General features: G+C 37.2%; 1 pseudogene; it reads left to right on the plus strand.

Annotated features, from left to right (window-relative positions):
* Positions 1–8,594: 8,594 nt before the first annotated feature.
* Positions 8,595–10,604, plus strand: LOC102131493 (elongation factor 1-alpha 1-like; annotated as a pseudogene).
* Positions 10,605–12,341: the final 1,737 nt, after the last annotated feature.

Consider the following 12,341-nt stretch of genomic DNA (forward strand, 5'->3'; position numbering starts at 1 on the left):
TTATTTGTTTGTTTATTTATTTTTTTGAGATGGAGTCTCGCTCTGTTGCTTAGGCTGGAGTGCAGTGGCGCGATCTTGGATCACTGCAAGCTCCGCCCCCTGGGTTAAAGCCATTCTCCTGCCTCAGCCTCCTGAGTAGCTGGAACTACAGGCTCCCGCCACCACGCCTGGCTAACTTTTTGTATTTTTTTTAGCAGAGACGGGGTTTCACCGTGTAAGCCAGGATGGTGTCTATCTCCTGACCTCATGATCTCCCTGCCTCGGCCTCCCAAAGTGCTGGGATTACAGGCATGAGCCACCATGCCACATTTTGAAAGGCCCTTGTGTGTGTTGTTTCCCTCAATGTGCCCATGTGTTCTCATCATTTAGCTCCCACTTATAAATAAGAGCAAGCAGTATTTAGTTTCTGTTCCTGTTTTAGTTTGCTGAGGAAGTGAACTCCAGCTTCACCATTCTTTTTTATGGCTGCATAGCATTCCATGCTGTATGTGTACCACATTTTCTTTATCTAGTTTATCATTGATGGGCATTTAGGACAGAGCTCCCAGAGGAAGGGGCAGGCTGCATTATTTATTAGATAAAGGATTTTATAACATTTTCCACAAAAATCAGAGCATAGTACTATTTCAGAAGTTCATAATATTTTTATATAAAGACTTTTCTTCCACCAATGGGATGTAAGATGCATGATGGAAGCCTGCATGAGTAGTTGTCCACATTTAAGGTGTTTGTTATAATTTTTTAGGAGTTACATGAGGGATGGTTATCTCTTAGGGATTGCATTTGGCATGATGTTACAAAATCTTAGCTACAGTGGCTTAGACCAAAAGGAATTTATTTTTGCATAATGCAAGAAATTTTTGAGGCAAGTAGTCCAGGTCTGAGGTGGCAGTCCAATGAGAACATCTGTATTTTAGTCTACCTATAGCTTTATCCTCTTGGTATGTGGCTTTTATTCTGATGATTTTATGATGGTTGCTACAATTCCAGACCACATTGCAGACATAAAGAAAACTGAAGAAACAAGAAAGAGCATGAAAATTTTGTTTTAGTAATACAAAACATTTCTAGGAACGCTGAGTAGAATATGGCTTATATCTCATTGAGCAACAATGTGTCACAAGGTGATATGGTTTGGCACTGTATCCCCAGCCATATCTCATCTGGAATTGTAATCAGAATTGTAACCCCTATGTGTCAAGGGAGGGACATGGTGGGAAGGGATTGGGTCATGGGGGTGGTTTCTCTCATGCTGTTCTCATGATAGTGAGTGAGTTTTCACAAGACCTAGTTGTTTGGTAATTGTCTGGTGTCTCCCCTGAGCTTTCTTTCTTGCCTCTTGCCATGTAAGATATGCTTTGCTTCCCTTTTGCCTTCTGCCACAATTGTAAGTTTCCTGAGGCCTCCCCAGCCATGCAGAACTTTAAGTCAGTTAAGCCTCTTCTTTACAAATTACCCAGGCTCAGGTAGTATCTTTATAGCAGAGTGAAAATGGACTAATATAGAGAATTGGGACCGAAGTGGGGTACTGCTATAAAGACAACATGAAAATGTGGAAGTTACTTTGGAATGGGGTAACAGGTAGAGGCTGGAACAGTTTGGAGGACTCAGAAGAAGATAGGAAGGTGTAGGAAAGTTTGGCACTTCCTAGAAGTTTGTTGAATGGTTTTGACCAAAATGCTGATAGTGATATGGACAATGAAATCCAGGCTAAGGTGGTCTCAGATGGAGATGAGGAACTTATGTTTAAATGGGAAGCAAAATATGAAAGTTTGGAAAATGTGCAGCCTGGCCATGCAGCAGAAAAGAAAAATCCCATTTTCTGGGGAGAAATTCAAGTTGGCTATAGAAATTTGCACAAGTAACAAGAAGCCAAATGTTAATAGTCAAGACAATGGCTAAGACAAATGTCTCCAGGGCATGTCAGAAATCTTTGCAGCAGCCCCTCCCATCATAGGCCTGGAGGCCTAGGAGGAAAAAACGGTTTTGTGGGCCAGGCACAGGGCCCCACTGCTTTGTGCAGCCTCAGAACTTGGTGTCCTGTGTCCCAGGCTCTCCAGCTCAAGCCATGTCTAAAAGGGGACACAGTACAGCTCGAGCTATCACTTAATAGGGTGCAAGCCCAAAGCCTTGGTAGCTTCCACATGGTGTTTGGCCTGTGAGTGCATAGAAGACAAAAGTTGAGCTTTGGGAGCCTCCAACTAGATTTCAGAAGAGGTATGGAAATGCCTGGATGTCCAGGCAGATGTCTGCTGCAGGGGTCCTCATGGGGAACCTCTGCCAGGGCAGTGCAGAAGGGAAATGTGGGGTTAGAGACCCCATGCAGAGACCCCATGAGGCACAGCCTAGTGGAGCTGTGAGAAGAGGGCTACCGTCCTTCAGATCCCAGAATGTTAGATTCACTGACAGCTTGCATTGTGCCCTGGAAAAATCACAGGCATTCAACGCCAGCCTGTGAAAGTAGCTTCAGGGGCTGTATCCTGAAAAGCCACATAGATGAAGCTGCCCAAGGCCATGGGAGCTCACCTTTTGCATCAGCATGCCCTGGATGTGAGATATGGAGTCAAAAGAAATTATTTCAGAGCTTTAAGGTTTAATGATTTCTTTGCTAGGTTTTGGACTTGCATGGGGCCTGTAGACCTTTTGTTTTGTCCCATTTCTCCCATTTGGAATGGGAATATTTACCCAATGCCCATACCCCTATTGTATCTTCAAAGTAACTAATTTGTTTTTTATTTTACAGACTCATAGGTGGAAGGGACTTGACTTGTCTTACATGAGACTTTGGACTTGGACTTTTCAGTTAAGGTGCTGGAATGAGTTAAGACTTGGGGGACTGCTGGGAAAGCATGATTGATTTGGAAATGTGAAAATGACATGATATTTGGGAGGGTCAGAGTGGAATAACTTGACTTGGCTTTGTGTCCCCACCCAAATTGCATCTGGAATTGTAATCCCCACATGTTGAGGGAGGGACCTGGTGGGAGGGGATTAGATCATAGGGTGGTTCCCCCCATGCTGTTCTTGTGATAGTGAGTGAATTTTCATGAGATCTGGTTGTTTGATAAGTGTTTGGTGCTTCCCCTGTGCTCTCTCTTAGGCCTGTTGCTATGTAAGACATGACTTGGTTCCCCTTCACCTTCTGCTATGATTGTAAGTTTCCTGAGGCTTCCCTAGCCATGCATAACTGTGAGTCTGTTAAACCTCTTTTTTAAATAAATTACCCAGTCTCAGGTAGTATCTTTATAGTAGTGTGAAAACAGACTAATACACATGGCCACTATAGATGCAAGAGAGGCTGATAAATGTTGATTTTAGTTGGCATATTGACAGTATGTGTCAAGTCTGTAAAAATGAAAGGGAGTATAGATATTAGGTAGGCAATAATGGTTCTGACAAAATGGATTTTTGCTTCTAAGTACATCACTACTATTTTACTTTTCTTCCTCAAACTATGCCCACCATTACTAGATTTTATGGACTTACATCATTGTCTACTTAAACACTAAAAAGTTAGTGATGCAGTTTTCTACAGTAATTTTTTGCATATACGTGGAGTTAGAGTATGTGTAATTATCTCTCTGGCTGCCCATTTTTATGAGAGGAGCCACTTTCAATGAAGAGGTTGCCAAACTATCTCCTTAGCAGAACTGCCAAATGTGTAATACCAATTTAGAAGGAACAAATTATTATGCTGAGAATGATTCCCTATTAGATAACCTTGAAAACTCACCTTTTAATTGATGTCACATAAATAAAATCATTCTTTAAACCAGAGAAATTATCTTTACCATATACATTGTATGGCTATTTTTTAAAAATTACAACTTTTTATAACTGATAAAACTCAGATTGGTGAGGGCAATTTTAATTCCCCTGTGGTTCAGTGACAAAAGTGATATCTCTGGCTTCGTTTGCAGTAGAATTATTTGCTCTTTTTATGACTTAATTTCTTGCTGAATTTCACTGGCATGCTCTTCCTACAGAGGAAAGTTACAAAGAACAAACTTCCCAGATGGCTAAATTTCATTAAGAGTCATCTGGGAATAGGACAACTTGAAAAGAAGTTCAATATCTGTTTACTGCCACCATCAACTCCTTCTGTCACAGATGAAAATGTAAAAAAGTCAAATGAAAGCTCACGACATTCTCAAATTAAAAAATTGGTGTGTTAATGATTTCTTATTTACAAAAAAACTGCAAAATGTTGTAACTGAAATTATCTAATTTTAAAATTGACTCATTTCTATTAATTAATTAGAAAAGTTTTTGATGTGTCTGGATGGATATTTAGCAGTAGATTACAATGTGGAGAGTTGGACAGTTCTTTTTTTTTTAACTAACGCATTAGAATATATTTGTTGTTTTGTTATTGTTAAGCCAAGTGTTATTTAAAAGTACAGAAGAATGGTAGCACACCAAAAACTGTATCAGGGGATAAAGGTAGAAAAAAAGACATTTTACTTGAAGTTTGATTTACATTGTGCTTAATAAGCAATCTAAATTCACCCAAACTTTGTTTAGTCACTTCAGGATATTGAATAGCAAGGTATTAAGCTGAAGAGAAAGATTAATATTTAGAAACAGCATTTTTACACTGGAAAGTTTTGAACAAAAAGGAATAACCTAGAAAATCACATTTTCCAGAGAACTTAAAATTAACCCAGACAATTAAATAAAATTTACCACTTGGTTTCTCCCTCCCTTAATATCTTTTAAATTCATTTATGGTCCAATAAATGTTTTAATTAAGGTCATCCAAGTAACCTGTCAACTAAAACATTTTGCTGGGGGCAATCTTCATTGTCAAAAGAAAATAATTGATTGAAATAGCTATTGAGATAATTAACACACACAGACAGATACGCACTGTAAAAAAATGCCCTTGCCCTTGGTACTAACCTTGTTGGATAAGTTGAGTGAGTTTTTAATTCTTTCTGATTGCCATGTTTGTTTTTCTGGACTTATTCAGTTATATTAATTATTTGTTTTGGTTTCAGAATTCCATCTTCTCAGGGCAATGTTTGTGTATACATCCATTTGCTACTTAGTGCAAAAAAAAAATGGGATCCTGAGTAAATGCTCGTGAAGAAGCAAAACAAAATAAAAACTAATATTTTGTTTTTTCTGTTTGCCATATTGTCTAATCAAAAAATTCTACTAGCAACTTTTATGAAAAAATGAAATGTCAGTATGAAATAAATTGATGGGATTTGTATTTATCTAAGGAATATAAGCATTCTCATTTAATGGTTTGTCAGTTTTCTGCCACGTAAACCAGGTACTCAGAAAAGAAGTTTTTCCTTAACAAAATCAAACATTTTATAAAATTTGTGTTCAGTGTTTCTCTAATCCTTTTCTATCCTAATTTAGTACTCTCACATTCTTTTTGGGTGCCTTTCATACCATAATCTCGTATCTTCTTCTGCTTTCTGTCTACCAAGCAACCCCCACAGTAGAGGCTCTTCCTAGTAGAGATTTCATAAATATTCATTGAGTAAATGATTGTGGGGGTAGTTTTCTGACCTTCAGTTATAGCAAGGTTGTGGGATCTTGAATTCAGAAGCTGGAACAAAGGATGCCTGATTGTGGTGGAAGTAGGAGTCCCCTTGGTGGACTGGTTTTACAGTATGGTCCTGGAAGTATTTCTGGAAGCACACCATAGAGAAGTTCTTTAATTCTACCAATAATTTTGAAAACACCCAATTCCTGGTATAAAACTCTTTGCTGGTTAAAATAGCCAGAGCGTTTTCTGTTACAGTGAGCCAATACAGTATTTGATACCAAAAGACATTAGAAGCAACAGAACTCAAGTTGGTGATAAGAAATTTATTATTTGATCTGGTTAGATATGAAGGCAGTGAGGGGCAGGTTGCCATTAGACAGGACATATTTTTAATGCATGACTCCAGTCATTAAAATATTAAGAACAGATCAAATGATGGTTGCTCAAACATATTGCAATGGGCATAAGTTATACAAGGACTATAGAGTGAGGTAGTCCCAGAAACCACTATTGGGGAGAAAATGATAGAATCAGAGCTTTAAATTCTATACTCAAGGCACTATACCAGAGATTTTCTATGACTATTCCTAAAATAATTTCTTATAGCCACTGGGTTTATGTAGATATTTCTCAGGTATAGAATCTGAATTTTTTTATTTATGGAATTTTAACATAGACTAGGTTTACAGTCTCAGTATGTTTCTTCTGAAAGTTAGGATTTATTTGGAAAAAGTAAAACATTGTGATACAGAATACGGCATTTTGGAGGCTTCGAATATATCTCAGTGCCTCAAACTCCAAAATTTCCCAGAACTTTTTATATCAGTAGATTCCATCCCTCTTCATTGGTTTCATGACCTGGTTTCATTGGTTTTAAAGACTGTGCATTAAATTCATGAGCTTATTATCTTGCAGGCAGACGCAAATTCTCATTTCTGATCCCTATCACCTCTCACTGTCCTCTTCTATAACTAGAGTCAGCATGCCCTACAATTGTAAATTTAAATCTCAGAGGAAAATGTTACACATGAAAAACTTTGTAAAACTTTAAAAACTTATACCAGCCCAAATCTGGAAAGCTCGTTGTGCAATCGGCACTGAGGGTACTACACCAGGGAGAGGAAAATATGGCTAAATTTATTAATTTGGAGCTCTTGAACAATGTTATACTCTGTTCTTGAGTAGCTGAGAGAAGCTTGGATTGTTGACTAAAAGTAGACTAAATGGGAGCCTGTACCGAATGACGCTTGGGATTCTAGAAATTATTATGTGTAAGGTAGAGGAAGTAATCTGAATATTTAGGAAGAAAAGGCCCACACTTCTTTGTTTGTTTGTTTTTTCACCAAAACACCAAGAGATGAATTGACAAGGAAGGCACTACCTTTCTTAAGTAATTCTGTAGTGGCTGTTTTTTTCTAGACTTGAAAAGAAGAAAAAGGTAGGAGATGCTGCCAATAAAATTAACTCCTGATTTCAATAAAGAAGTTAACTTAATTACTACAGACTAAGTGAGCACGGTTACCAATATTCGATGCAAGAAATCAGAATGGTTTGAATTTAACCAAACTTTGAAGATAGTTAATCGATCATGCAATATCTAGGACTGAAAAAGATGGGGAGTCTACAAAGTTCTCTAATGGGAGAGTAGCCAAGGACACTTGGGGAAGACCCATTGCATATAAATATACATATACATAGATATATACATATACATATTTCAAATATTTCTCTTGTCCTTCTGCAAACCTGCAGCCAAAGTAATATTGAACTGGGTAAAGTGACAGACCCAGACTTTCATATAAAAAATATATATTTATATGAAATATATATATATTTATATATAAATATGAAATATATACATATATTTATATATATATATATATATATATATAACTTTTTTTCTGAAAATAAAAAGCTAATGAACAGTTTCAGAATGCCATTGAGGACGACCAGTAAGAGAAAAGTGAGGAAATTAAATTATTCAGGTAACTGGAGTTTTGGAACCAATCTACATTTTACAATGGGCCTGGTAGATCTGGAAAAAAGTTTCTGCGGTTATTTACTTAGGTGCTGAGTTAATATCAGGAATAAATACATTCAGCAACAGCATCACCACATTGCCTCTTTAACTAGTAAAGGCTCTTACAGTAAAAAAATGGCCAGCTCCTAGAATATTCTATTTTTACTCAAAAAGTACATCAAAGTCAATATCTGATCCCTGGAGGGAACCAGAGAGATTAGTGGCACCATCAACATCTTAAAAGATGCATGTAAAAATAACATTTTTATATACTCACTTAAATTGACAATTTGACCTGCACAGAAGGTAGGAAAATCTTGTAGGACAGTAGATTAAAATACATTTTATTAGGAGATGACTGCAATTGCAGATGCTATTTCACATGTGGCATATTTGGAAAACAAAGTAAATATAACTGATGGTGTCTATGTGACTTCATGTGTATTTTTTCTCTGAGTTAATAAACATTTCACTACTTTATTTGCACAGGAGTATGCTTTCTTCATCCTGCCTTAGGGTTATAGCAACTTTTCAATTCTGCTAATTGTCCTGTGTAAGGAATGTAATCATTTTGCTATACTTCTGAGGATCATGTTTATCAATTATATGGACAATATCATATTATAGTTCACTGGTAAGGAGAATATAGCAAGATGAGTTGATAAAACATGTGAAAAAGAAAAAGGGTTTACAAGTAAATTCTATGCATGGTATATTGGGAATTGTTAACTTTATAATTCAGTTTAAAAGTTGGCAAACTTTTTCTGTGAAGAATTAGATAGTAGCTTTTTCACAACATGTTTGCTTCCAGAGCACTTGCTGCTAAAACCACCCCTAAAAGCCAAAATGGTAAAGGAAGAGATTTATAACAACATCATTGTTATTGTACACATAGAACTGGGAAAGTCCATGACTACTGGCCATCTGATCTCCAAATGTGATAGCATCAACAAAAGAACCATTTAAAAATTTTAGAAGGCAGCTGCTGATGTGTGAAAGGGTTCCCTTAAATGTGTCTGGGTCTTGGATAAACTGAAAGCTGAGCATGAATGTGATATCGCCATTGAAATCTCCTTGTGGAAATTTGAGATCAGAAACTCCTATGTCACTCTCATTGACACCCTAGGAAACGAAGACTTCATCAAAAACATGATCTCAGGCAAATTCGAAGCTGGTGTCTCCAAGGATGAGCCAACCCGTGATCATGCCCTTCTTGGTTACACTGTAGGTGTGAAACAATAGTTGGCTTTAACAAAATGGATTTCACTGAGCCACCCTATAGCCAGGAGAGATATGAGGAGATCGTTAGGAAAGTCAGCACTTACTTTAAGAAGACTGGCTACAAACTTGACATAATAGCATTTGTGTTAATTTCTGGTTGGAATGTTAATAACGTGCTGGAACTGTGATGGTTAATATTGAGTATCAACTTGATTGGATTGAAGGATGCAAAGTATTGTTCTGGGTGTGTCCATGAGGGTGTTGCTAAAAGAGATTAACATTTGAGTTAAGGGACTGGGAGAAGCAGACCCACCCTCAATCTGGGTGGGCATGATCTAATCAGCTGCCAGCATGGCTAGAATAAAAGCAGGCAGAGAAACGTGAAAGGACTAGACTGGCTAAGTCTTCTGGGCTCCATCTTTCTGCCATGATTGATACTTCCTGCCCTCTAACATCAGACTCCAAGTTCTTCAGCTTTTGAAATCTTGGACCTACACCAGTGGTTTGCATGGGCTCTTGGGCCTTCAGTCACAGACTGAAGGCTGCACTGTTAGCTTTCCTACTTTTGAGGTTTTGGGACTTGAATTGGCTTCCTTGCTCCTCAGTTTGCAGATGGCCTTTTGTGGAACTTCACCCTGTGATTGTGTGAGTCAATACTCCTTAGTAAACTCCCTTTCATATACATCTATGTTAGTCCATTTTCATACCACTGGTAAGGACATACCCAACACTGGAAAATTTACAAAAGAGAGTTTTAATGGACTTACAGTTCCAAGTGACTGGGAGGCCTTACAATCACAGTGGAAAGCAAGGAGGAGCAAGTCATGTCTTACATTGATGGCAGCAGGCAAAGAGAGACAGCTTGTGCAGGAAAACTCCCCCTTATAAAACCATCAGATCTCATGAGACCCACTCACCATCACAAGAACAGCATGGGAAAGACCCACCCCCATGATTCAACCACTTCCTACCAGGTCCCACCCACAGCATGTGAGAATTCAAGATGAGATTTGGGTGGGGACACAGCCAAACCACATAAACATCTATCCTATTAGTCCTGTCCATCTAGAGAACCCTGACTAATATGAGAACCAAGTGCTCACGTCTTGTTTCAAGGGACGGAGAGTCACCTGTAAAGATGTCAATTCCAGTGGAACCACACTGCCTGAAGCTTTTGACTACTAACTCATCCAACTAACAAGCCCTTCTATCTGCCTCTCCAGGATGTCTACAAAATTGGTGGTACTGATATCATCCCTGTGGGCTGAGTGGAGACATGTTCTCAAGCCCAGCATGGTGGTCATCTTTGCTCCAGTCAATGTTACAACTCAAGTAAAGTCTGCTAAACTGCAACATGAAGTTTTGAGTGAAGCTCTTTCTGGGGAAAATATGGGCTTCAATGTCAAGAATGTGTCTGTCAAATATATTTGTCGTGACAATGTTGCTGGTGGCAGCAAAAATGACCCACAAATGGAAGCAGCTGCATTCACTGCTCAGGTGATTATCCTGAACCAGCCAAATCAAATCATTGGTGGCTATGTCCCTGTACTGGATTGCCACACAGCTCACATTGCTTGCAAGTCTGCTGAGCTGAACGAAAAGATTGAATATTATTCTGGTAATAAGCTGGAAGATGGCCTTAAATTCTTGAAATCTGATGGTGCTGCCATTGTTGATGTGGTTTCTGACAAGTCCACATGTGTTGATAGACTCTCTGACTATTCTCCTCTGGGTCGTTTTTCTGTTCATGATATGAGATAGACAGTTACTACTGGTGTCATCAAAGCAGTGGACAAGAATGCTGCTGAAACCGGCAAAGTCACCAAGTCTACTCAGAAGCCTCAGAAGGCTAAATGAATATTATCCCTAATACCTACTACTCCAATCTTAATCAGTGGTAAAAGAATGACCTCAGAACTTTTTGTTTCAATTGGCCATTTAAGTTTAACAGTACAAGATTGGTTAATGGTAGCAATGCGTCATAAAATCTTCAGAAGGAAAGGAGAATGTTTTGTGGGCCCAATATTTCTTTTCTTTTTTTTTTTTTTTTTTTAATGTGTGGTAGTTTTAAGTTATTAGTTTTTAAAATCAGTGCTTTTTTTTTTGGAGATGGAGTCTCACACTGTTGTCTAGGGTGGAGTGCAGTGGCGTGATCTTGGCTCATTGCAACCTCCGACTCCAGAGTTCAAGAAATTCTCCTGCCTCAGCCTCCCGAGTAGCGAGATTACAGATGCCCTAAAATCAGTACTTTTTAATGAAAACAACCAAAAACCTGTCACAGTATTTTGAGACCTGTTAAAACTAAGTTTAATGAGGAAAAAAAAGAGTCAGATAGTAATACTAACTTTTGTAGGCCAGGAGACTAAATCAAGAATACTAGATAATCTAAGGATATTAAATAACTAATGTAACAAGAGAGAAAACAAATGTCCATTTTTATTGGTGAAATTAAAAGATAATATAACTGAGTACATATTTTGTAACACAGTTGAGTAAGAAAAAGAGTGAAATTTTATTTTATTTTGGGGAGCACATATTATTTTGCTTATTTGGTGATCAAAATTAGTGGTTCATATTTCAAAATTGATTAAAAATATTCATCTGTTCATGATAATGTGTAATAAGAATTGGTGTATTTCATCTTTGAAAATATCTTTCTCTACAAATGGTTACTGCCAAATACTGATATAAATCTATGAGCGTATGATTTTAATTGAGCATATTCAATGCTTGGAGGCATTTATATATTTCTATTAGATTTTTCTTTTGATACTTACCATTTAGCATGTCATTTTATTGCAGATTTATCATTTCTAATTGAAGGTTAAGTGGAAGCTCTGCAATTGCTCAGTCAAGTGGATTCTGAAATACAGATATTTCCTTTGCATTTACATAGAGGTTCCCAAGACACTGCTAGAACTGTAGTTTGATCTTGTAAAATATACCCACTACAACTTTGTATGAGAATGGATTTCTCATTTTTTAAAATTTGATAGCATAGTTAAGTATATAAAGTAGTTTAACATTACATGTGATTCCAACATTTAGCTGTCATTGAAATAACTTTACCATAAGTTTTGCATACATGTTGTTTTGGCTTGAAATTTTAGGTTTAATTCATTAAGAAAAATAAATCTGTAATGAAACTAAATTCCAAAGCCAGTCAGTGTTCAGTTGAAGGGATTTCTTTTCACTTATAAAGAAATTTGTTCTGGGCTTGAACCAAAAATGCAATAAAAGTTTAAGCCACCAGGATGTTGTACATTAGGGCATGTTAGGATATTTAACTTCTATTTCTGACAAAAATTCTTGGAAACTGGTGATAGTTGAGTTCTCAAAAGTAATGAAGTTCACTGTTGACACTACATGAAAAAGCCAAGTGTTTTCTGGAATGTACTTTCTGATGAATTCAATGAATAACCATTGGCTTTAAACATCTTACATTTTTTACAACTTTATAATTTGTCCAAGTGAACACTTTTAGCTCCAAACATATTTTACCACTATAAATTAGGAAATATTATCAGATTCCCCTTTAATTTGTGCTAAATTAATGTTTTCTTAAATTCTTTTATAATGTTCTTACTTGGTGTT

This window comes from Macaca fascicularis, chromosome 4, assembly GCF_037993035.2.
Source record: "Macaca fascicularis isolate 582-1 chromosome 4, T2T-MFA8v1.1".
In the NCBI taxonomy this organism is placed as follows: domain Eukaryota; kingdom Metazoa; phylum Chordata; class Mammalia; order Primates; family Cercopithecidae; genus Macaca; species Macaca fascicularis.